This window comes from Alligator sinensis, unplaced genomic scaffold (assembly GCF_000455745.1).
Source record: "Alligator sinensis unplaced genomic scaffold, ASM45574v1 scaffold264_1, whole genome shotgun sequence".
NCBI lineage: Eukaryota > Metazoa > Chordata > Crocodylia > Alligatoridae > Alligator > Alligator sinensis.
Genome location: NW_005841831.1, coordinates 1,117,512 through 1,140,193, shown reverse-complemented (window position 1 = coordinate 1,140,193; position 22,682 = coordinate 1,117,512). Strand labels below are relative to the sequence as shown.

At 44.3% G+C, this 22,682-nt stretch overlaps 1 long non-coding RNA gene across 1 annotated transcript in view; it reads left to right on the top strand.

Annotated features, from left to right (window-relative positions):
• Nucleotides 1–20,129, top strand: part of LOC102377143 — a 39,691-nt gene extending 19,562 nt beyond the window's left edge. Inside the window, exons 2-3 of the long non-coding RNA XR_322792.1 lie at nt 2,678–2,786; nt 20,081–20,129. This is a non-coding gene — a long non-coding RNA (uncharacterized LOC102377143). The remainder of the gene's footprint in view (nt 1–2,677; nt 2,787–20,080) is intronic.
• Nucleotides 20,130–22,682: the final 2,553 nt, after the last annotated feature.

Genomic DNA, 22,682 nt, shown 5'->3' with positions numbered 1-22,682 from the left:
TATGCGTGTACTCAACTCTGTAACCGAAGCTGTAACGGAACAAAGGCTCGCCTGCGTTGTCATCACTATCTAGGCGACGTAAGTAAACAAACTCCTGTAACCTACACGTGTCTGTGCCTAGTTAATTCCACTCCATCCATCAATTACCCGCCTGCCGAGTTCTAAATCTAAACACTCCGGTGTGAGTCAGACGGCTGGCGGCGGCTGCTCTGATTCACGACACCTCCCACCAACCCAGATTGACCCACTAGACCCCCATCCCTTGGATTGGGCCTACTGTCTCCCTCCCCGCCCCCAGTACCCCAGATCCCTGCTTACCTCCCCACTCCTGCAGGTCCCAGCTTACTTGGTGCTGTCCCCAGGGAGTAGGCAGGGAAGGGGAACCTGCCTCCCCAGCCACTGCTACTCTATTCTCTGGGCTGGGAAGATAGCCAGAAGTAAACCAGGGGATACAGGAAGCAGGGGTGATCTGTGAGAGCCAGGGGGGAGCCCTGGGAGCAGCGGGGCAAAGGGAGGAATCCCAAGGGGCAGGTGGGGAGCCCCAGGGGTGGGGGGACAGGGGGACCCTGAGGAGTGGAGGGAACAGGGGGAGGTCCAAGGGAAAGGGGGCAAGCCAGAATGAGAGTGGAGGGGAGGGAGGGACAATTCTTACCTTTTAGTTCTCAAGGCCCCTATTGGCTTGAACATGTGACTGCTTCAAACTTGACCTAGCACTAACTTTGCTCACACTTGAGCAGTTCAAAGTAAAGCATGTAAGAAGGCCTTTAGGCACATAAGAACTTTAAAAAATCTCACTAGGAGTCTAAATACCTATATATAGATATATATATATCCTGTCTCAAGTGCCTAACTCATTTTTGAAATAGGGCTTAGGCCAATTATTCTCAACCTTTTTTGTAACAGGACCCATTTGTAAATATTGATGGCCAGTCCTGACCCAGTGATTATTTTAAGTAGAAAACACACAAGTATTTTGGCCCCAAAATACTTATTACACACTACAAGATAAAGCAGCTCAACAGTCTTAATTTTAAAGACAGAAATCAACATTAAAAGCACTATCAACATGTGGCCCTCCATTACTACCAGTGACATTCATCATTGTGTAGTTTGCACAGTGCAAATTGCTGGTGCTCCTCAATCCCAACATGCAACCCCCTGGCTCTGCTGCTGTCTCTTACTCCCAGCTATCAGCCCCCTGGTCCTAGTGATGCCCCTCAGTCCAAACCCACAGTCTCCTACTCCCCTCACCTCCTTCCACTGCCAGCTGCTTGCCTGGCTGGGCCATGGCTCTACCCAAGCACCATGGCATGGCTCCCGCTGCTGCCCAGAGACTGCCCATGCTGCCTGCTATCTCATCTATCCTTTAGGATAGAGGCATGGCCTGAGGGGAGTGGTGGAAGTGGGAGGAGGTGAGGCCAGTGTATTCTAGTACTATGAAAAAAACCTAAATTACAAATCTAGGTTTGCAATTAGTAGAAATTAAAAAACAAACAAACATGTAGTTCTTAAAGGAGAAAATCTGTGATTTTCCACATTTTTTCACAACCCTTTCATATATTCTTGTGACCCACTTTTGAGTCGCAACCCATGGGCTGAGAAACACTGACTTAGGCTAGTAAGATACTTTCCAGCAATGTTACCATAATTGAATGGCAGCCCAGCATTGGTGACATGTAGGGGGTGCACATGGGTGCACATGCACCCCCTGAGCATGGTGGTGCACCCCCTGTGAAAAGGTGTCGCTTACACTGTCAGTGGCGCCTGTGGGTGGTCACCACTTGTCACTCCCCCACCCATGTCCTGCCGCCAACACTGCCAGTGGTGTCTGTGGGTGGTCCGCGATCGCCACTGGCTGGCCCCACTGCCTGTCTGTGGGGGGCAGTGCTTGCCACCCCCTCCCCCTGCCAACAGTGCTGTGGCTGCCTGCGCCCTCCGCCATACTCCCACCACCGACAGTGCCACCGCTGCCTACGGGAGTTCACCGTGCCCCCCCAGCCTCCTGGGGCACACAACATTCATGCAGACCAGTAAGGGCTCTGCACACCAAAGCCCTATGTTTTACATGTAAAATATGAGTTTTGTGGACAGTACAGGATTGGTGACCTACAACTAAATACCAGGACCTTGTGAAAGTTCTAGATTACAGCAAGAACCCTGAGGTTCAGGAAGTTCTGTGCAATAACTGTATCTCACAGCTCCCGGTAGCGGAGCAAGGGCTGTCCCTTGTAGAGCAAAATTCCAATGGAGAATAAGCATTTTCTGGGAGGGCTTACTGAGTACCCATTCCTGGACGGCTCTTTAGGTGTTCTGAGCTATTGTTCTAGGATGTAATCTCAGAGAGAAGCTGATTTTCTTTACTCATAGAGTAGAGGCAGTGTGTTCATAGAGAAAGGAAATGGAGCAGAGTCAAATTTGTAAAGGCAGTCAGATTTTTTGCCACAAATACAGATCAGTCTCTGCTAGTGTTACATCACTGTAGCAAACAGTAGCAGCAAATATACATATCCTAGGTGTGACTGAATTAGCAGGTATAGGAATACCATAGTACTAAAAGATATGATGTCTTTCACAATCACAATGAACAGTGTGGCATTCTGTCAAGGAATTTAGGAATGAACCAGTATCTTTTATTTTTTTAAGGTGTGAATAATCAGATACTGATTTCTGTTGCCAGGAAACTGTACTTATTAGGCATTGTCACCTAGTGAAAGGAGGACTGGAATGGGACCTAAGAGACATGGGTTTTATTCCTGGCTGTACTGCTGGTTTGCTGGTGATCTTGGGTAAGTCACTTCTGTTTTTTGGGCATCAGTTGTCATATCAATCAAACAAGGATAATGAAAGTGACCTTCTTTGGAAAGTGCTTTGAAATCTATTGTTTGAAAGTGCTATATAAGAATTAGATATTGGTTGTTATTATTGTATTTTAATAATAGTCTGTGGGTAGCATACCTTTGTCAGTATTTACCACAAAAGCCAGTATAACCTGAAGTTCACAAAAAAAAATGAAGTAAATACACTGTGCACTTTGTTGAATATTTTATATTTATCAGAAATGATGGAACAGCTCCCAGTCATGACCATGAATTGGATAAGTGTATCTGTATTCCATTAAATTTTTCAGAAAAAGAGAAAAGTAGAAATTGGTGGGAATCTTTATTGAGCCTTGATGAGCCATTCTCGTAGCAGAGATGTTCATATGTGATCTGATTGGATGCTGAATGAATTAAGGAAACAATATTACTGATCTGTTGGCCAATCAGTATGCAGTGTTGAATGTATAATCTAAAAGAGTAGTATTTTTCAGTATCAGTGACCACTGATGAGATATATAATGGAAATGTGTTCACTAATGATCAGAAAACTTCTTTCAGCCACTTATGAGATGAAGGGATTTATTTCTAATGCCTAACAAGAGACGAATAGGTATGGCATTTATTCAGTTCTTCTCACGAACTTATTGTTTATGTCAAGGAATATTTTAATGCAGTGGTTCTCAACCATTTTAGACTCAAAGCACACCTTTCTAGGTGGAAAGCACCAGCTCCCAGTTTTTCTTTGTTTTTTTGACTATGGAAAAGTAATCAGTTCTTTGTTGCAACGAACCTAGAAAGATCACAACAGGTCAGAATGGTTTTGACGCTTTGGATTCCTAGACACCTCTGAGTCTACCTTGTGAATCATGTGGATGTGTTTGCACACCTAAGAAGGCTAATATTACATAGCACCCAGCAGCACCTTTCAAAGAAAGTGGCACCCTGTTGAGAATCACTGCTTTAATAAAACTAATTCCCACAAAATATGGATGTGGCTACTGATGACCACCATCACAATTTCAGGGCACATATCATATCCAGGCCCATCTCTATATGGCTTCATATGTGTTGTAAACCATTAACTTAAAAACAATAGTATAACTCTTTAGATCTTGATGTTTCCTAAAGATATGGTTTCCATGCTACTATATTTTAAATGTAGTCAGGCTGCAGACATCCTAAGAAGAACATGTATAATGATCTTGCCTGACTTTTCAAGGTGAGAATGTTTTGATATATGGAGGAACAGAGTTTACAATGTGGGCTAAAAAGAGAGACTAAGGATTAAGACCAAGGGGTAGAAGGATATCCCATCAAATCTTTTATCTTGGGGATGTAAAAAATATGGTCCATGAGTTGGATCCAGCCTGCAGAGCCCTACCATCCAGCCCTGGTGTTGCCCATGGCTCTTGGAGCTGACCCACAAGCAGCAGGTAAAGTATGCTGTATGGCTTTGTGTCCCACATGGTGCCCACTTCAGCCCCTTCAGGACTGTGCTGGCCCTAAGAGTAGTCCCGTGTCATTCATTTGGCCCATGATGAATGCTGGGTTTGACACCCATTTTACCTTACAGGTTTCCCTTGCTTTATGCGGGTTCTGTATGTGCAAATTCGCTCTTATGCGATGACCCTGTTTATACCAATAATTTGTTATATGAGAGGTCAATTCACTCATATGCAATTGGTGTGGTGGAAGCCCTCAGACAGCTGCTTTGTGTGGCCCATTGTGGGAGTGACGCGCACCAAAATACAGTCTCTTGTGTGGATGTCTGCTCCTCGCTTGTTGTCCATGATGTGTTTCTATAGTTGCCATCCCCATTATGACTTCTAAGCATCCCACTAACTTATCTCCTACCCCTCTCCCTAGTCCATCACCATCTTCTCTTCACACCAACTAACAATTCACCACCACCTTGTGTTTGTGTGTACTGTCTGCTGTTGGTGAGTACCAAAATTGTCTTGTAAAAGTGGTAGAAATGGGCCTGGGGGTCAGTACAGTCGATGTCTTGGAACGTACCCCTATTTGTTACATTATAAAGTGGGTTCCCTTTATGCAAATTCAAGTTATGAGCCATTTTCTAGGAACGCATGTACAGCATAAAGCAAGGGAAACAAACCTGTATTTGATTAGCAAATCTAATCTATTTTCTGCTTTTTACCACACAAAGTACAGCATAGTTTTTACAGATTACAGTTAGCTTCTGTCTCACGTGGTTTCACTGCTTAAATGATAGCACTGAAAATGGAATAAGAGTATAACTTGCTACATCACATGTGTATCTTCAACATCAATACATAGTTCCTCATGTGTGTTACAGCACATCGTAATTCTTCCAAGCCAGATAATATACAAGGTCATTCTCCCATTCACATTTTACAGTGTACTGTCCCTTGCTATATGTTTGTTCAGTACTAAGCACAATAGGCATAATAAAAATAGGTACATTTCTTTAAAAAATAGGTGTAACACATTACTTCATGAGTAGAATTTATTTATAAATTAATTAATGTAAATTATTTACACTGACTATTCCCACCTGAAAGTCAAGGAAATTCACTTGTACAGATTTTTTTATAGAGAAAGAAATAGGTCATCTTTTGAGGGATAAACAACTCCATTTCAAAACAGAAAATACCCACAAATACACATACACAAAAATACTTTCATATCTGTGTCATGTATTTAACATCGCAATGTTTGTAAAAAAGTATATGTGTTTCTTTTCATATTCACTTTAAAATGAAATGGAAAAAGCTGCATTTGCAAGGAATTTTTACTGGCGAAGCATATCATTTACTTTGGCTCCATAAATCAAAGCACAGTCATGCTGCAAAATATGGGCAGCCCATTTAGAAATATTCCATCAGGAGGTATAGAGGTACAGTATATTATACTTGCTGTTTCAAATACTGTAAATAGTTTTCTCAGTTCCTGTTCATCTATATATAATACCATTTACTGCAATGTGGTACTAGTAAATTTTGTTCCTGAGATTTAATATGTAATTGATCTCTTTAGTCATTGCCCTTGAAACAAGGTATCTTTTTATCTACTTTGTCATTTTAAGTTTTTACCCACTCTTTTCTGTATTAAATATACCAGACTATGCTATAAGGATTCAAAGAAGCACTATCCCCAAATTATGTTTTGCAGTGCCTCTCTTTTCCATGTTGTTCTATTTGCAGTGTATACATTCTCTTACATCATTAGATTTCATTGCACTGTGTTTTTCAAAAGAAGCACTGCAAGATTTCTTGGGCCCTGATTCAAAACTCACTGAGGTCAATGCAAATCCTATTGACTTCAGTGGTTTTCGGGTTAGATCCAGAGACTTTACTTAAATACAGGCCTACCTTTTAGTTGCTTAAATGGAACTGTTCATGTGTAGATTTTCTTTCATGGGAAATTATCCAATTTTTACTTTTCCCCATCCAAAAAGGAATGAAATAACAACAACAACAACAAGAAGCATAATAAAATTGAAATTCCCCCCCACAACCCTCCCCCCCAATCTATTGGCAAGAATACTTGTGAAAAGCAAATCCTGAGTTGCAAATGTTTACTCTGAAAATTCCCAGGAATGAATTTTGAATTGAATATGTAATAGCAGTTCTAGCTGTAGTGTTTACTTAGTGTAGTTGTAGTGTGTCACATGATATTGTTCCTGTTCCCTGGTTATATGACTGACTGGTCAATAATGAGCACAGAGAATTGCAAATGACAAACTTGTAGTAACAAGTCACATTTACTGAAGTCAACAAGAACTATACCAAGCTGCATTTCTAATATAGACTCTGAATACAAGAAAATGGCCTATTATGAAGTAGTGTAAGACTCAACATGGCAATGGGTATTTGCTAAAATGTCTTCCAGGGTAAACATGAGTAATTTCCCTGTTTAAAATGTCCTGTGGATAGCCTGAATTTTTTTAAAATGTCGGTATGGGCAAGTCAGTAACACTTTCCCTTCTGTACCACATACTTAGCGCTAATACTGCCTTGCCAGTTACAATATATTGGTCAGGATAAACATGTCATGGCTGCCCTCAGCTAGATGGATTAATAGAGGAATTCCCAGAAAAAGGCACATGCAAACCAATACACAGGAGTCAGGTGATGGCAAGCATGCATTCAGGGCCCAGCTGTTTACTACTTGTCTTGCAGATGCACGAATACTATTGATGTTGCTGCAAGTTTGGGGTGTGTAAGGACTATGGAATTGGACTGTGATAAGCACACACATTCCATACAAAAGTATGGGCCTGATCCAATATTTCAGAGTTAATGGGACCTTTTCCATTTATTTATTTATTTTAAAAGCTTTATTTATTAACGAATCCAACTTATCAAGTAACAGATTTGACATATAAAGATAAATACTTTGCATTTTTTTTAGTGAGTGTTAGTTCAGGCTGTCTGTTAAAAGATCCCTAGTGGTATGATTAAGCATTCAGTTGTCAGGAATTATAGATAAAGGTGCCCTCTTGTGTGTATGAATTACTGTACACTCTGCAATATCATGATATCACCCTTCATTGCCAGAACCATAGTCTGTTATTGTTTAATCTAAGGCTGCAAGGGCAAAATCCAGATCAGCTCCTTCAACTAGGGAATCACAGCATCTAAAAATTATGTGGCTGGCCCCAGAGAGTGATGGAAAGAAACAGGGTTAGTTTCCTTTAGTCCCTATAGACTCAGTGGGGAGGGTAAGCCATCTCCAGGGGCCATTATGAGAGTCCAGATGCTGAGCACTGAGTCAAATAGTGCTATGCAATTGGAAATGCTGAGCATAAAGGAATGCCTGAGCTCCCACCAATCTAGAGCTTATATACCTGGCTCAGGGTTACACACTGAACACCTTTGCCTTCTTAGAGCCCAGTGTGCTAATACTTTAGCAGTTACATTCCTCACCTTGGAAGTTGTAGATGTTGGGTAGAATTCTGTTTCCTTTTGTGCCCTTAAAGGGTGATTTTCTAGTCATGTGAATGGTGTTTTTGGCACTTAAAGGTTGCAAATCTATTATCCCTGCACTGTGGATGCATAAATGTACATGTAGACTAAGCACGCACAGGAGGCTGTGCATTGGCTAGGCACATATATGTGCCCATTCTGGATGTGTAAGTGCGTGTAAGCCATGAAAATCTAGCTAGCCAGAAACCTGTGACTAACAGGTGTTAGATGTCAGAGAAAGAGCCTTGTTACACCTTGCACTTTAAGCTTCTCAATTGTTGATCAGTCTTAGTGTTAGTTTGAGTTTAGAGTAGTTATAGGTCAGGCTAAAAACCTTCTCTAGCTGTCCCTGATCTGCACAGCTGTGACTTGCCACTAGAAGGCTGGTGAGCAGGGACCTGACTAGGAGCTACACCTGCACAGTATAGAAGGGTGAGGGAAGGGGACATTGCATTCTGGGTTGTTAAAGGACTGAAAATCGCAGCTTATGTCTGGGGAGAGGCCACTGGTTCATGGAACACAAGCTTGGTAACACAGATCAGAAATAAACCTTCCCTGAAGTGGCGTAAGTTTAGGGGCATGTTGAGCTGCTCAGATGTTGACCGGTGTTAGTGCTAGCTTGGGTTTGGAACAGTCACACTTACTCGGATGGTCCCCCACCTGCGTAGTTGTGATTTGCCATTAGAGGGCTGGTGAACAGAGGCCTGACTAGTAGGGCTGTGCAAAGCTTCAGTCCCTGATTCGATTTGGCAGAGATTCGGCCCAATTTGGTGACCAAATCTCCAAATCCAAATCGAATCAGAGGACCCTTTAATCTTTCTGAACTGAATTGGAAAGATTTGGAGGGGGGGGCCTAGCACGCTCTGTAGCAGACCCAGAAGTGGACCAGAAGCACTACCAGTCCACTTCTGGGTCCACCGGGGAGTGGACTGCGGGCCCCCCCACACCACCCTGGCTCCATGACTGGTGCCTCCTGGGTCTAAGGGAGGCACCTGGGGTTCCCCTGTGGCTTATTGCTGAGCCAGGGAAGTGCGAGGAGCCCCCTGCATGCCCCCTGGCAACCCAGAAGTGGACTGGAAGTACTTCTGGTCCATTTCTGGGTTCGCTGCCGAGCATGTGGAGGGCCCCCCCCTCCCCCCTGTACTCCTGTGGGACGTTCCATCAGACCCAGCATCGCAGCAATCACGAGCTGTGCTGGTACCTTGAGGTATGTAGAAAAAACTTTTAAAGCTGTGTCTGAGTCACTGATTCTCCGAATCAGCATCAACTCTTCAGATTTGGATTTGGCCGAATCGAATCAGGGACAGTGATCCGAATCAACGAATTGAATCATTGTCCCTGATTCGGGTCGAATCTGAATCGAATAGGGCCTACTTCTCACACCCCTACTGCTCAGATGTTGATCGGCGTTAGTGCTAGCTTGGGTTTGGAACAGTGACACCTCCTCTGATCGTCCCACACCTGCATAGTTGTGACTTGCCATTAGAGGGCTGGTGAACAGAGGCTTGACTAGGAGCTACAGCTGTGAGTTACCACTGTAGGGCTGGTGAACAAGGACAGGCTTTGATGGGGATGGTGGGGATGGTATGAATGATGGGTTGCGGGGAGGGCAGAAACATGAAGCTGGGAGGTGGAGAGTTAATGGGATGGGGGTGGGTAATAAAATAAGAGGTGGAAAGAAAATGGGGGTGAGGGAAGACTGATGAAATGAATGAAGTTGACCACTGAAGGATAAAATAAAAAATGAAAAGAAAAAGAACTTAAAAAGAAATAAAAAGGAAATATATTAAAGAAGGTCCATCTGAAGCTGAACCATTGCCTAGTGTATTTTCCAGTCATTGGATAAAAAGGATGGAGAGCAGTGCAGTGAGGAAGTTTCAGCCCCATTGCGGACAAGCATCCAGATGAAAACTTACAGCCTCCTTGGGCACATCCTCACTAGCAGGAACACGCACTTCCCTGGGGAAAAACAGCAGTGGCACAATATATGCCCCTGATGCTTTTCCCTGGAAAACACCCACTCACATGTGCTGTGGTGCATGGCACATTGCCCCAGCAATCCAGCAGCATGGAGTTTGGCCTGCAGCTGGATTGTGGCCCTGGTTTCTGGTGGTGCATGCTGCCGCCACATGTGCTGCTCCACTTTTTTCAGGCATAGGTTTTTAACACAAGGATCTCCCGCTGTCAGAAACCCTTGTGCTGCAAATTAGCAGCATGAGGAATGTCTGCACGTGCAGCATGAGCAGTGTATAGTGCTGCAAATGGGTCTGTGGTGCTACATCTGCACTCATCTGGATGTGCCTCTTGTGTGCAGAGCAGCAGCCATATCACTGAAACGCACACCCTCCAGCTTGTTATCCTCCTGGCTCCCTTTCTTGGTCACCCAAGGGCCCAGCTTCAAAAGGAGCACTGGTTAACACCTAACCCAGGGTTGTCCAACTTTGGTGTGTCTGGGGGCCATATGCAGTGCTAGTGTACCAGCCCCTGGGCCATACCACAGGGGACATACCCTGGGGGGGGGGGTGGTCCCTCTCACCATAATCTCTTAAAGTTAATTAAATATGCTTTCTATTTTGGCCTCGAGCACTTGTGCCTTTCTCTTAGTGCCTAATTAAGGCTGATTGTATTGCAATTCAGATTCACCAAGAAATTAATCAACAAAGCAGCTGCTTGCATTTCATCTGGACCTGCTTAAGCCATTTAACACCCCCTACCCCTCTCCAACCTGTGCTTCTCAGACACTCATGCTCACTAGAAAGTTTTGTAGCAGAGAGTATTGAATGCAAAGGCACACACACCTCTGCCGAATGGCAGAACTCTCCTCTCTGCTGGCATAGTAAGGCTCCAGGTGCCTCCCAGCCGTTAGTAGATGGGCTGGCAGGATTTGCTGCTTACCAGACATGTTGGCCAATTTCTTGTTTTTCTGAGATCCTACTGAAACTCAAAAGCAGTGCAAGTCTTTCCCGGCACCATATGAATGATAGGAGTCAAGAGCCAGTAAACATATAAATAGGGTCCTACTGCTCGTATTGGTATAATATTACAAGCAGGACTGATAGCATTGTTTGTTATTAAGGTTGCATGACGCTTCCCATTACAAAACCCTGCTTTAGTTGCTCATAATTTTGCCAAACTTTAACATCTGGGCTGAAATTTTCCATGCTGGGTGTCTGCCATAGGCTGAATTATTTTGGAACTTTTCCTTTGAAACAGTTCAGCCCTTTCTGAAAATGATGTTTGTGATAAATATTCTGGGAAAGCAATTGCACAATACACCCTAAAGGAGAGACTTTTAATTTGGCAAGGGATGGCATTTATGTTGGGTATATGCCTTTTTCTGTCATTATGTAAATCCATCCAACTTTGACCAAACCTTTGAAAAAAAATTACTGTTTGCGCATGCTCAGCAGAGGTGTAGTTTTTAGCAGCTAAATTCTCTAAAGATTGTCTCTGCACTAGGCATGGTTCAACTCAGGACTGTAAAAGATTTGTGCAATACGAACTTGGAGCTGCTGTAGGCCATGCTGAATCTGGGTACAGGAATTTGAACTGAGTAGGACAATTATACCTTTTGTGACTTTAACAAATGCCCACCTGCCTTCACCCTCCTGTTGAGTCCCCAGTGGGACAGGAAGGAACCATCTGGTTTGAAGGCAGCAGTGAAAAGAAATACACATTTGAGAAGAATAAATGTTAAAGGCTGGGGCTGGAGACTATTAGGGTAGAGGTAAATTTGGACAGGGAATTATGGTGATCAGGAGACTGGAAATGGTTGGGCAAGGAGATTAGGAGCCATAGGGAAATTGGGACTGACTGGGCAAAGAGCTGGAAGAAAAGGGGTTGGGAGGGAGTGGAGGAACTGTAAATGTCTAGGCAAGAAAAAGAGGCATAGGAGGGGAGAGACTGGGTTTTGGGATCCTGAGGAGTGAGACTAGGATTTACTGGGGAAGAAGACTGGAATCATGAATTTAAGAAATGAGGCATGAAACTGAGGTTAAAAGCCAAAGATCTTTTTTCTTCTTGCAACAAACAAGGCAAGGATCCTATAAATATCAATTTCCTCCATGACACTTCCTTGATTCATCTCCAGACAAGATCCATCCTGTGCATTAAATGAGGCAGGGATCCTGTGAAAAGTAGTATGTGATCATGTCATTTTAGATCGTAGCATAATGAGCATGTGTGCCTGGACATGTGCACTCACGCGCGTGCGCGCTTACACACACACACACACACACACACACACACACACAACCCCAAATGAAGGTTTCACTGGCAATCCCAATTCTGGTATTTCCAAGGCACGTTCATTCGGGAAACAGGAAGAATTAGGATTACTAATCTGGAGAAGACAAGACTGAAGGGGGATTTAAGAATAGTCCTCATATATGTGACAGGTGACATCTGAGGATGATGATAGATTATTATCTTTGGCTGAAAGGGATAGGACAAGAAATAAGAGTCTGGCATTTCAACAAATCTAGGTTTACACTAGGAAGAACCTTATAATAAGGATGATTAAGCTTTGGAACAGACTACTTGGAGAAATTGTGGAATCTCCATCCTTGGAAGTTCAAGAGCTGGTTAGATAAATGCTATGATTTAAACAGGGATGTCTAATTATTTTTGTTTCTATCCACTAAGTTCCAATTTGACCATATTTTTAAGCGTGGTGTCCAAAACTCAAGTCAGTATAGCATAAGGCCTTACTAGTACTTTCCCATGACGTGCAACAGGCACTTTCGTTAGTGCACTCAGTATGCTTTGGCCTTTTTTGCAACAAGAACATACTGTTGACCCATATTCAGCTCACAGGCCCCTGTTACCCTAGGTTCTTCTCTGTATTATTGCAGCCTAGTCAGTTGTTCCTCAATCTGTATTTGTGCATGTGTCTGTTCTGTCCTATGTGCAGGACTTTGCACTTGTCCTCACTGAATTTAATTCAGTTTGTTTCAGAACAGTTTCCCAGTTTCCCAGGGTCATTCTGAATCCTAGTCCCATCCTCCAAAGTGTCTGCAACTCCACTGCAGTGTCACCAGCAAGTGTACTAGGTGTACACTCAGTCCTACCCTTCAAATCATTAATGAAGATATTAAACAGTACCAGACACAGGACAGACTCCTAGCAAAACCACTTGATACCTCCTCCCAATTAGTCATCAAGCTCACTAGGCTCCCCATCTGTCTGAAAATGTGGGGGTGGGGCAGTACTGGCAGTGTTGATTGCTGCTGCCCTGCTGCCAAATTGCCAGACCCATGGGGAGCCTGGTAGGCCAGATAGCATGGCCCTGCACACTAGATGGGTGCACGGGGCTTGGATGGTTCAGGCCTAATCTGGATGTGTGGGGCCTGGCTGAGACAGTACAGTGCCTGATCCGAGTACATAGAGCTGGGCCGAGGTAGTGCATGGCCTGATCTGTGTGTGTGGGGCTAGGGCAAAGCAGCAAGAGTATGTGGGGCTGGGCCAGGGGAAGTACAGGGTCTTATATGGCCTGGAGCCCGACTCCACATGCGAATCCCAAGGGTTCCAGCCCATGGATCAGCCCCACACCACTCATCTGGCCCATGAGGCCAAAGGGTTGAGCACCACTGATCTAGAGTATATTCCCTTAGCTTATAAACGAGAATGTCATGGGAGTTCACATCAAAAGCCTTGCTAAAGTTGACATATATCACATCTACCACTTTCCTCCCAATCCACAAAACCCATCACCTTGTTGTAAAAGGAATCCAAGTTGATCACACACAACTTACTCTTGATTAATCCATGCTGGCTGTTCCTTCATCACCTTGGTATCCTCTCTGTCCTTGATAACAAGCTTTCTTACCAGGTATTGTGGGCAGACTGGCCAGTCTGTAATTCCACAGATCCTCCTTCCTTTTCTAAAAGGTGGGCAAAATATTTGCCTACTTCCAGCCCTCACCCAATCTCTCCAGATTCTTAAAGGGACTAGCAGTTACTGAGGTAAAAAGCAGGGGCTCTGCAGTTACCTCAGTCAATTCTTTGAGTGCTTTAGGATGCATCTCATCTAGTCCTACTTACTCGAAAGCATCTGACTTCTGCATGTAAATTATAACACATTCTTCTTCTGGTGCAGACAGAAGTGACAATTTTTACCAGATCTAGCCACAGAAAGCAGTTTATAGCTGTGACCAAATACAAGTGCACAGCTGCAAACAGTTTCAAAAATGGCTGATTGGGTGAAACTCTGATCCCTCATTTCATGAGTTATCAGATAAAGACCTTTCAAAATGTAGCGTCTTTTGTAACTTGTGTCTGCAGAGCACTCAGCCTGTTGCTGTTTTCAGAATGGGAGGGTGGAAAGGGAGTGGAGAGAGTTCAGTCTGGGGGTTTTAAGCCCCACCCCTTCTCCCAGAAGGTGGGGCATGTGTATTGGAGCCCCCCGAGGTGGAGGGGCTCCAATTCACCCACCCCACCCTTCATCACCAGCTGGGAGCCCCACGAACAAACTCCCTCCATTGCCTTTCCCTGCCTCCCATTCTGAAAACAGTGAGCACTGGCTGCAGGCTCCCAAGCCTACAGCTAGATTCCCCTCCCCCCTGAAACCAACAGTGAACTTCTGTTTGGTCTCGGGTAACGTAGTAACTCAGAACACTTTGCAGAACAAGTTCTGAGTTACAAATGGGAACTTTACTTCTGTCTGCACCCTTTGTTGATCATCTCCTCCCCTATCTTTGCTGCTAATTGCACTCATCACCTGAGAGCTGTCTGTATTTGCAGACTGAAAAAAAAAGGCATTTTAATACTTTAGCCTTCTCTGCATCTTCTATTACTAGATTATCCTCCCTTGACTAGGGGACCTAGACTTTCCTTGGTCATTCCCTTACATCTAATATAATTGTTAAATACCTTGTGTTACCTTTTACATCCCTTGCGGGCTGCATTTCAATTTATGCCTTGATCTTTCTGATAGTCTCCCTTCATGCCCATGTGATACTCTTATATTCAACCCTAGTGACTTGGCCAAGTTTCCACTTTTTGCAAGATTTCCTTTTGAGCTTCAATTCAATGAAGAGTTTATTGTTTAGCCAGGCTGGTCTCTTACTACACTTCTTATTCTTTCTTCATATCAGGATAGCCAGCAGCACAAAGTTATATGGGCTCACACACAGAGTGACGCATGACCCCCCAACACAAGGCAGAAAGGTGAACCCCACCCAGTACATATAGAGACAGAAAGTCCAATAGTGTGCACATATATACATGTATGCATGAATATCCTGAACTCCAGACACATAGATAGAAACACACACACACACACACACACACACACACACACACAGCAATGCACATGATTGGACAAAAAATGGATTTGGTAAAAATGATGTCTAGGAGAAGAAAACAGTGGAGTCAACCTATCAAGCAGCTGGAACTAAAATGAATGCCAGAGGCTGTTCACCCAAGCCAAAAGTGCTGCTAACAACCAAGTCACTCACACAGCAAGGGCAGTCATCCATCCATACATATGTTGCAAGAAAAATATCTCACACCTGCCAGTTGGCTACTAGCAACCATGACCTGTGTGTGTGTGGTCACTGTGTTGACACCAGTGTTGGAAGAGGAAGAGGAGTAGAGAGAAAGGGAACAGCAACAGGAAATCAGAAACAACAGAGGTGAAGCAGAATCAGTGCTCCCAGTCAAAACATTTGTTTAATACAAACAGGAGTCTGGAATGTGGTCAATTTATATTTCACACAGTGAAAGGTCTTGATCATGTGTGAAAGTGCAGCCTGTCACAACTAGCAGGAGGTCCAATACACGTGAAGCTCTTTGCTTGAAAATGTTACACAATGAGACAGGTGGCTAATTGGCTTCCATGCTTTCAAGTGTACAACAAGAGGAAGTTTGGTCAAGTGTTTAGAGCAGAGGACCAGGAGTCAGAACTCCTGCATGGCGTTACAGGCTCTCTCTGATCTGCTGTGTGATCTTGGATGACTTATTCACTCTCTTTATATCTGAGTCTTCGCATGTGTAAAACAAGAATAATGCTGCTCCCCTACCACACCGTTTCAGGGAGGCTGGGTGAATGGATGTCAAGTGGTCTGAGATGTCTCCATGGAAGGCACCTAGTAAATGGGAGGGCTAAGTTACAGAGTTTTAAACTTCACTTAAGTTTGGACTTGGTTTGCCCCTATGTATCCCAAGTATTCCCTTCCAATCTCAAATGTCCTCTGAAGCTGATGGTGTTGATTCCATTTTAGTTTAATTTAAGCTGCTCTTTCCTGTGTTTTGTTAGGATGGTTATTGGCAGTGAGATCATACCTGCCTATCAACATCATACTGTTAGTGTGTGACATGTCCAATCTAAACTTTTGGTTTTAAAGATAGCCCGTTTTAAAAAAATAAACAATTTGACTGTCACATTTTACTTTATCAGGTATTTTCAGACATAACATGGACTAATAGCTACTTGTTATTTAAAGCTCTAACAAACTGATTCTGGATACATTTTGTTGCAAATGCTGGAGGAAATCACCTAGGAAAATGGCTGTATGCAGATGACTGTCTGTAAGGAACCTCACAAGGTCATCTAATCCAGCCCCATGCTCAAGGCAGGATCATCCCTGACTAAACAATCTCAGCCAAAATTCTGTCTAACCTGCTCTTGAAAACTTCCAAGGATGGAGATTCCACACTTTTTCTAGGTAGCCTGTTCCAATGCTTGGCTATGCTCAGAGTCAGAAAGTTCCTCCTAATCCGACCTAAACTTCCCTTGCTGCAGCTTGAGGCCATTGCTTCTGGTTATGTCCCCTACAGGCACAGAGAAAAGTTTGTCCCCATCCTTTCTATAAACGCCCATCAGGTATTTGAAGACTGTTATTAAATCTCCTCTCAGTTTTCTCTTCTCCAGACTAAACAAGCCTAATTTTTTTTCCTTCTTTCCTCTTAAGTCTTCCCTCTCAGACTCCTATTCATTTTTGTTGCTCTGTACTGGACTTTCAAAGCTGTCCACATGCTGCTTGAAGTGTGGGGCCTTTGGTGTCTCTAGAGACGTCTGTCTGCCCTTACTTAAGTTAGTGGGAATTTTCCAATAGATTTCTGTGAATGCTACATTTTCTTTACTCCATAATCATTAGGAACCATTATGATCATCTCTTCTCACCTACATGGCACAGGCCAGAGTCATTCACCTAGTGAATTTTGCATGCAATCTGCTGATTTATGGTCAGACTAGAGAGCAACTATCACATTTCCATCACATTCTTCTGCCAGTGTGCTCCAATGATGATCTCAGGAGGCTACTGTGTACCAGTAAAATCAGGGAGTTTGGGGTCCGTGATCTATTCAGTCCTTAGCCTCTATGCTGAGAATCTCAGAAAATGATGGTTTTGGCTGCCATGTCTGTGGAGAAGGCATTTTACATTTGTACCTAATCGTAGCAAGAGAAAAATCATTGAATCTTACAATGCAGCTCTCTCTCTTCTCTATAGGAAAACTGTATGCAGCAAATAATTCTGTCCCTGTTCAAGCCCTTTTAGTGAATAAAGGGAACAAACAGGGTAGAAACACTCCTGTGGGGCAGTCCCTGCATGTAGCAATAGTATAGAAGACACAAGGTAGGCTGCCACAACCTTACATTTCACAGAACCTGGAATAATGTCATGCTGGGAGGTAGAAGGGAGAATATTTAGGATGCTCTGAACTGTCTACTCTGCGCTGTGGAACAGCCCTTTGGCAACCATATGAGGATGTAGGAATTTCCAGATTGTATTAGACTCAAACTCTGACCCAGACAGTAGCCAGAACCAGATGCTTCAAGAAAGCTATAACAACTCTGGAATAGACAGATGAGGAATAATCTACCCTTAGTATTTGGCCTCATCCCAGGCATTAACAGGAGTTGTATTAAGCCCTGAAACCCAAATATTTCTTTCAAACATGTTACATAAAGCAAACTGAGAAGCCTGGGATTGAGCCAGAGGGACTTAGTCTTCAGTCTAACATACTATCCCAGATGATTTATTTCAACTGCTGACATCTGGCCTGGATTAGGATTAGGGATGTTGAAAAATGGTTTGAAGCTATTTCTTCCCTCTTGCTGTTTCGGATCCAGCTCCTGTGCTGCACAAACACAGAGCCAGAGCACAGTCTGTGTTTTTTCAAAGACATTTTGGGGGGACACTGTTATCCATTACACTGAGATACTTGCTGATAAATGAATTCTTTATCATTCTTTTCCAGTATTTTCAGTCACTCCTTGCAAGAGTAGCAAGAACTAATACAGTTTTGCTTTGCTGTATTTCTCTGCACCTATGAAACAGTTTAATTGCAGGAAATCTCAGTTCATTTCGCTTTATATCTTATTTCTTCAGAGTCTTAGTCACCAAATATTTGAGGGTCTGTCAGTGTTAAGAGTTATTTTGCATCTTTGTGGTAGAATTAGAGACTGTGGTAGCTGTGATCTTGTTACCAGTTTTTCTTCAGCACTAAAGATCTACAAACCATCACCACCATTTTAGGCTTTTTCCTGTTGAGAATATCCAAACACAACAGTAATAGTAGTTACTGAAGTCTTACAGATTTATTGAGGGATTGTCAGGAAGAAGAAAAAAAGATTGCACTGTGAATCTTTTAAACAGATACAGATAAACCCGTGCAAAAGGCTGGGTGGACACACAAATTAGCTTGAACCTGTTCTTACCTGACTTAAGCTAAATCAAAATAAACTTGATTTAAATGTGGAATAACAATCTGCAATGAGCTTTTGCACTACTTTAAATACATTGATTTATATTCACTCCTTATTTTAAACCAGTACAACTTGTAATCAGTAAATTGTTACATGTTATAGAGGGGTTCAATTAGGCTGTCTCTTGTCAGTTTAGCTTGTAGGTACTTCTTGTTCACTGAATCTTTGAGATTGAGGTGGGCCTTGAATATTCCTGATGCTTTGCATCTTTGTATCTTATGTAACTGAGTACCTGGAAGCCAATCACTGCCTTATGGGGTCCTGGTGCATAGTGTCCTTTCTCCACGAGGCCAGGGAGAGGAGACTTTCTGCCCACCAAGTAAAAATGTTTGTGAACCAGCCCCAGTGGTCCACCATGGCTTGCAGTATCATGGAGGCAAATCCTTTTCTGTTTGTGAAAGACCTCCCCCAATGGCCTTCTATACGATATGCTCAAGCCCATCAACAAGTTTTTTGTTGGTAAAGATGTGCTTCTTCACCTTTCAGCCAGGTGATGGTTTCACAATCATTTGAATTTTGGCATCATTTTTATAAAGCAGACCCCCAAATTTCACCAGGGACCTTTTGTGAATCACTTGCTGTTGACCGTGAGCTGCTTCCCCATGTCTCAGAAAATGAAGGCCAGCAGTATGGTAGTCATGGAGCAGGAAGCTAATACCATCAACAAGTGTGGACCCAACTGGACCCGGGAAGAACTGCAGGACTTAATCGACATTTGGTCAGAGCAAAGCATCATAGACAGGCTGGAAAATAGAAGGAATAAGTCTGTTTATGTCACCATTGCAAAAGCAATGCAGGCTCGAGGGCACAATCATGACTGGATCCAGGTCCGGTGCAAGATCAAGGTCCAGAGATTTGTGTTTTACCATGTCAAAAATGCAAACTCTCGCTTTGGGGCAGGGAGCACAATTGCTCCTTTCTACCACCAGCTGTCCGTCATCTCCAAGGATGCTGGTGACACTCCAGGTTTGGTGACTTCCAGGACCGGGGTTGAGGAGGAGGAGAGCATGCTGACAGAGGCAGCTCCTTCTGAGAGTTGTACCATGAGCATGTCGGAGAACTACAAAGACTGCTCCGTGCTCCTAGGGGACAGGCACTGCTGACAACAACAGCAAGTCACCCTACACTTGATCCCAGTGACAGTATCCCCCTCAACTCTGTGGAGTAGCACAGATCAGTTGGAGGAGGAGGAGGAATGGGGAGAAACCGATGTGGTTGATGTGGTTTCTCTTCACAGAACTCAATCATCATTTTGTGCTCCTGAGAAACATGAAGATGCATGACTGGTGACTTGTAACTATCTTGTAATGTGTCTCTTGCCACTGCCAGAACTGCTCTGGTTCATGCCGGTTGTGCTTTGGGGGCTGGAGTGGGTGGGTTACATTCATGTGTGGCTCATGGTGGGTTGCCATGCTCTTTCAGGGGTGGTGGATGCAGGGTGTATGCCATTGTTTTGGGCAGTATGAATGGTGGGTTCTCTTTCCGTGCCTGCATGCATTTTCTCCATTTCAGGGTGGGTGGGCGGGGAGGGGAGGTTGGTAGTGTGTAGTTTCCTCCTCTTGGGGGAAGAAAAAGGAAGACTTTTTTCATTTGTTTAACAGCTACCATGCCCGATGGTGGCCAGGGACATGCCCCCAACCACGGACCCCAGCTCGCACTACAGCAGAGCACTGCAGGGATATGCGCCGGAAGCAGCGATGCTCACGAGAAACCTTGATGGGGGCTTTGGTGGAGACTGCATGAGCTAGACTGTCATGTGAGGAGGCCTGGCAGGATGAACTCTGCATGTCCATGCATTCAGGTGATGCCATCTTGAAGGACATATGAGAAAACGTGCAGAAGTTGGTAGACATGACCACAGAGTCCCAGAGGTCGTATGACTTGATACATGATGTCCTGGACAAAATGGTGAAATCCAAGCATCAAAGTAGGTCCCAGCCGAATTTAAACTTAAAAAAGCAGGTACAGAAAGGCAAAAGTAGTTTCCCTCAGCTTGCCTTTGTCCAGGAGGTAGCCAGTACAGCTTAGCCTCCTCTTTGAAATGCACTTGAGTCAGGGGAGGGCCGTAACATTGCCACCAGGGCCAAGTGGCCACCACTCTGGTTCAGGGAGCCAGGGCCAGTTTAGGGTGACGGTGGGGTGAAGGGAATGAATACCAAGTAACCGAACACTTACAGTATTGTGTTCATTACAACAAAAAATCATGTTATCATGTTCCCATAAAGTGTAAGTGGTGTCTCACCCCACACAAGCCATGCATGCACACTCAGAACAGGCTTTGGCCCAGGCATCCCCCTGTTGCACCCTGGGCTGTGGCCTCTCCCTCCCTGCTTGTTGCCGCAGGGCTGGGGCTAAAATATGACCCTGCTTCACACACACACACCTACTCTACTACATGCTTGATAGTAGTAATACTGACCAATATTGATCAATATTAATCAAACAAAAATGTCTATACTGTTTCAGCTGTATTGTGATTTCCCAATAGATAGCGTTTCAATTTATTGTGAAAAAATAAAGAGCAGAAAGAAAAAATGCTGATTTGTACTTGCTTCTGCTTGATTGATTGATTGATTGATTGGGGAGGGGATGGTGTTTTGATTGATTGATTGGGGAGGGTGTTTTGGAGGTGGGTGATGGGGAAAAACAAAAGCCACCCATTAAACAGAAGAGTTGCCCTCATTCAAGCTCCCTGCATGGATGTCTGGCTAAGTATTGCCGCCTGCTGCTTTTTCTTCTTGTCTATCCAGTTCTGGGGTGGATGGGCAGAGGGGTTGAAGGATGATGGGATGACTATTGCTTACAACAAGGTGAGCCTGGATTTGGGATTGTGGGTAAAGAAAGCATTGGAGGACCTCCCATCTTTCCAGTAATGCCATGACTCCATAAATGCCCCACCTTATAAACAACTGTTAACAGCGAATGATTCATGTGACCTCCTGTCTTTTGTGAAACTATTTTTCATACATGCAGAGGATCCATAGGCTGAGAAGGGCAGGCACAGCCAGCACTTCTCCCAACTGACTGACCCCACCCACTCCTGAAACACAATCTGCCTATGTTTTTTCTTTCTTTCATACATACATACATAAAACTGACATAATTTCAAATGTGTGAACTTTATAACTCTAACAAAAAAGGTGGCTTCTTGATAGTATCAATATTGAAAATTTTCTATCTGTGATGTCCACAGTGTGCTGCAGGGAGGGGAAGAAAAAAGAAGAACGGGGGTTTGAACCAACAAAAGTTGAATCACTGCCTGCCTGCCCGCCCTCCGGCAGAACCACCTCCCCGAGGTCATTGGGACATTAATTACCTATGTAGCACCAGGGACACTTCATAGTCTAGGGGAACACTGTGGCAGGCAGTGTCCACCTTGACTAATCATTGTGGTTCTGGAATGGGAATGTAAATTATAAGAAATAGGAAGGGTTGAAATATTGAAGGGTTAAGGGGTAGGTAGGTACCAAACTTCAGAAAGTTGGAAACTTACCATTCTGCTGATGCCACTGTGCTGGGCAGTGCTGAACACCATGGTGGTGGGTGCAGCGGGTGGGGAAGCAGGTACTGGAATGGGAATGGGAATTATAAGAAATAGGAAGGCTTGAAATATTGAAGGGTTAAGGGCTACCACACTCTGTTGCAAACTTAGCATTCTGGAGATGCCACTATGCTCCATGCTGAACATCGTGCTGGCCTCAGTGGGTGGGGGGGCACCAGTGCTGGATAGAAGACGAGCATTGTGGGAGGCAGTACATATACTACCACCAGTGGTGGTAGGACCAAAACAACTGAACATCGCATAATAGCTTGCTCCGCCATTACCGTATTTTCACGCATATACCCTGCACACGGGTATAACCCGCACCCATGTATAACCCGTGGAAAATTGCATTTTCAAAAAATAATCCATGCATACCCTGCACCCATGTATTCCCCGCACCCCCTTGTATTCCCCGCACCCCCGGGCAAGGACTCCAAGCCAAGCGGCTCCTCCCCGCTGGGCCCTGGAGGCGCCACTGGGTGTCTACTACATGCCCCGGCAGGCGGCGACTGTGGCGGCGGTGCCCCCGTGACAGAAGGAGATGGAGGGCGAGGCCCTGTATACATGGGGAGGCGGCACAGCTCGGCCTGAACCGGCCCTGGCCCTGGCCCCGGCCCCGGCTTCTGCAGCGGCGGTGGCACAGCTTGCCCCGGCCCCCG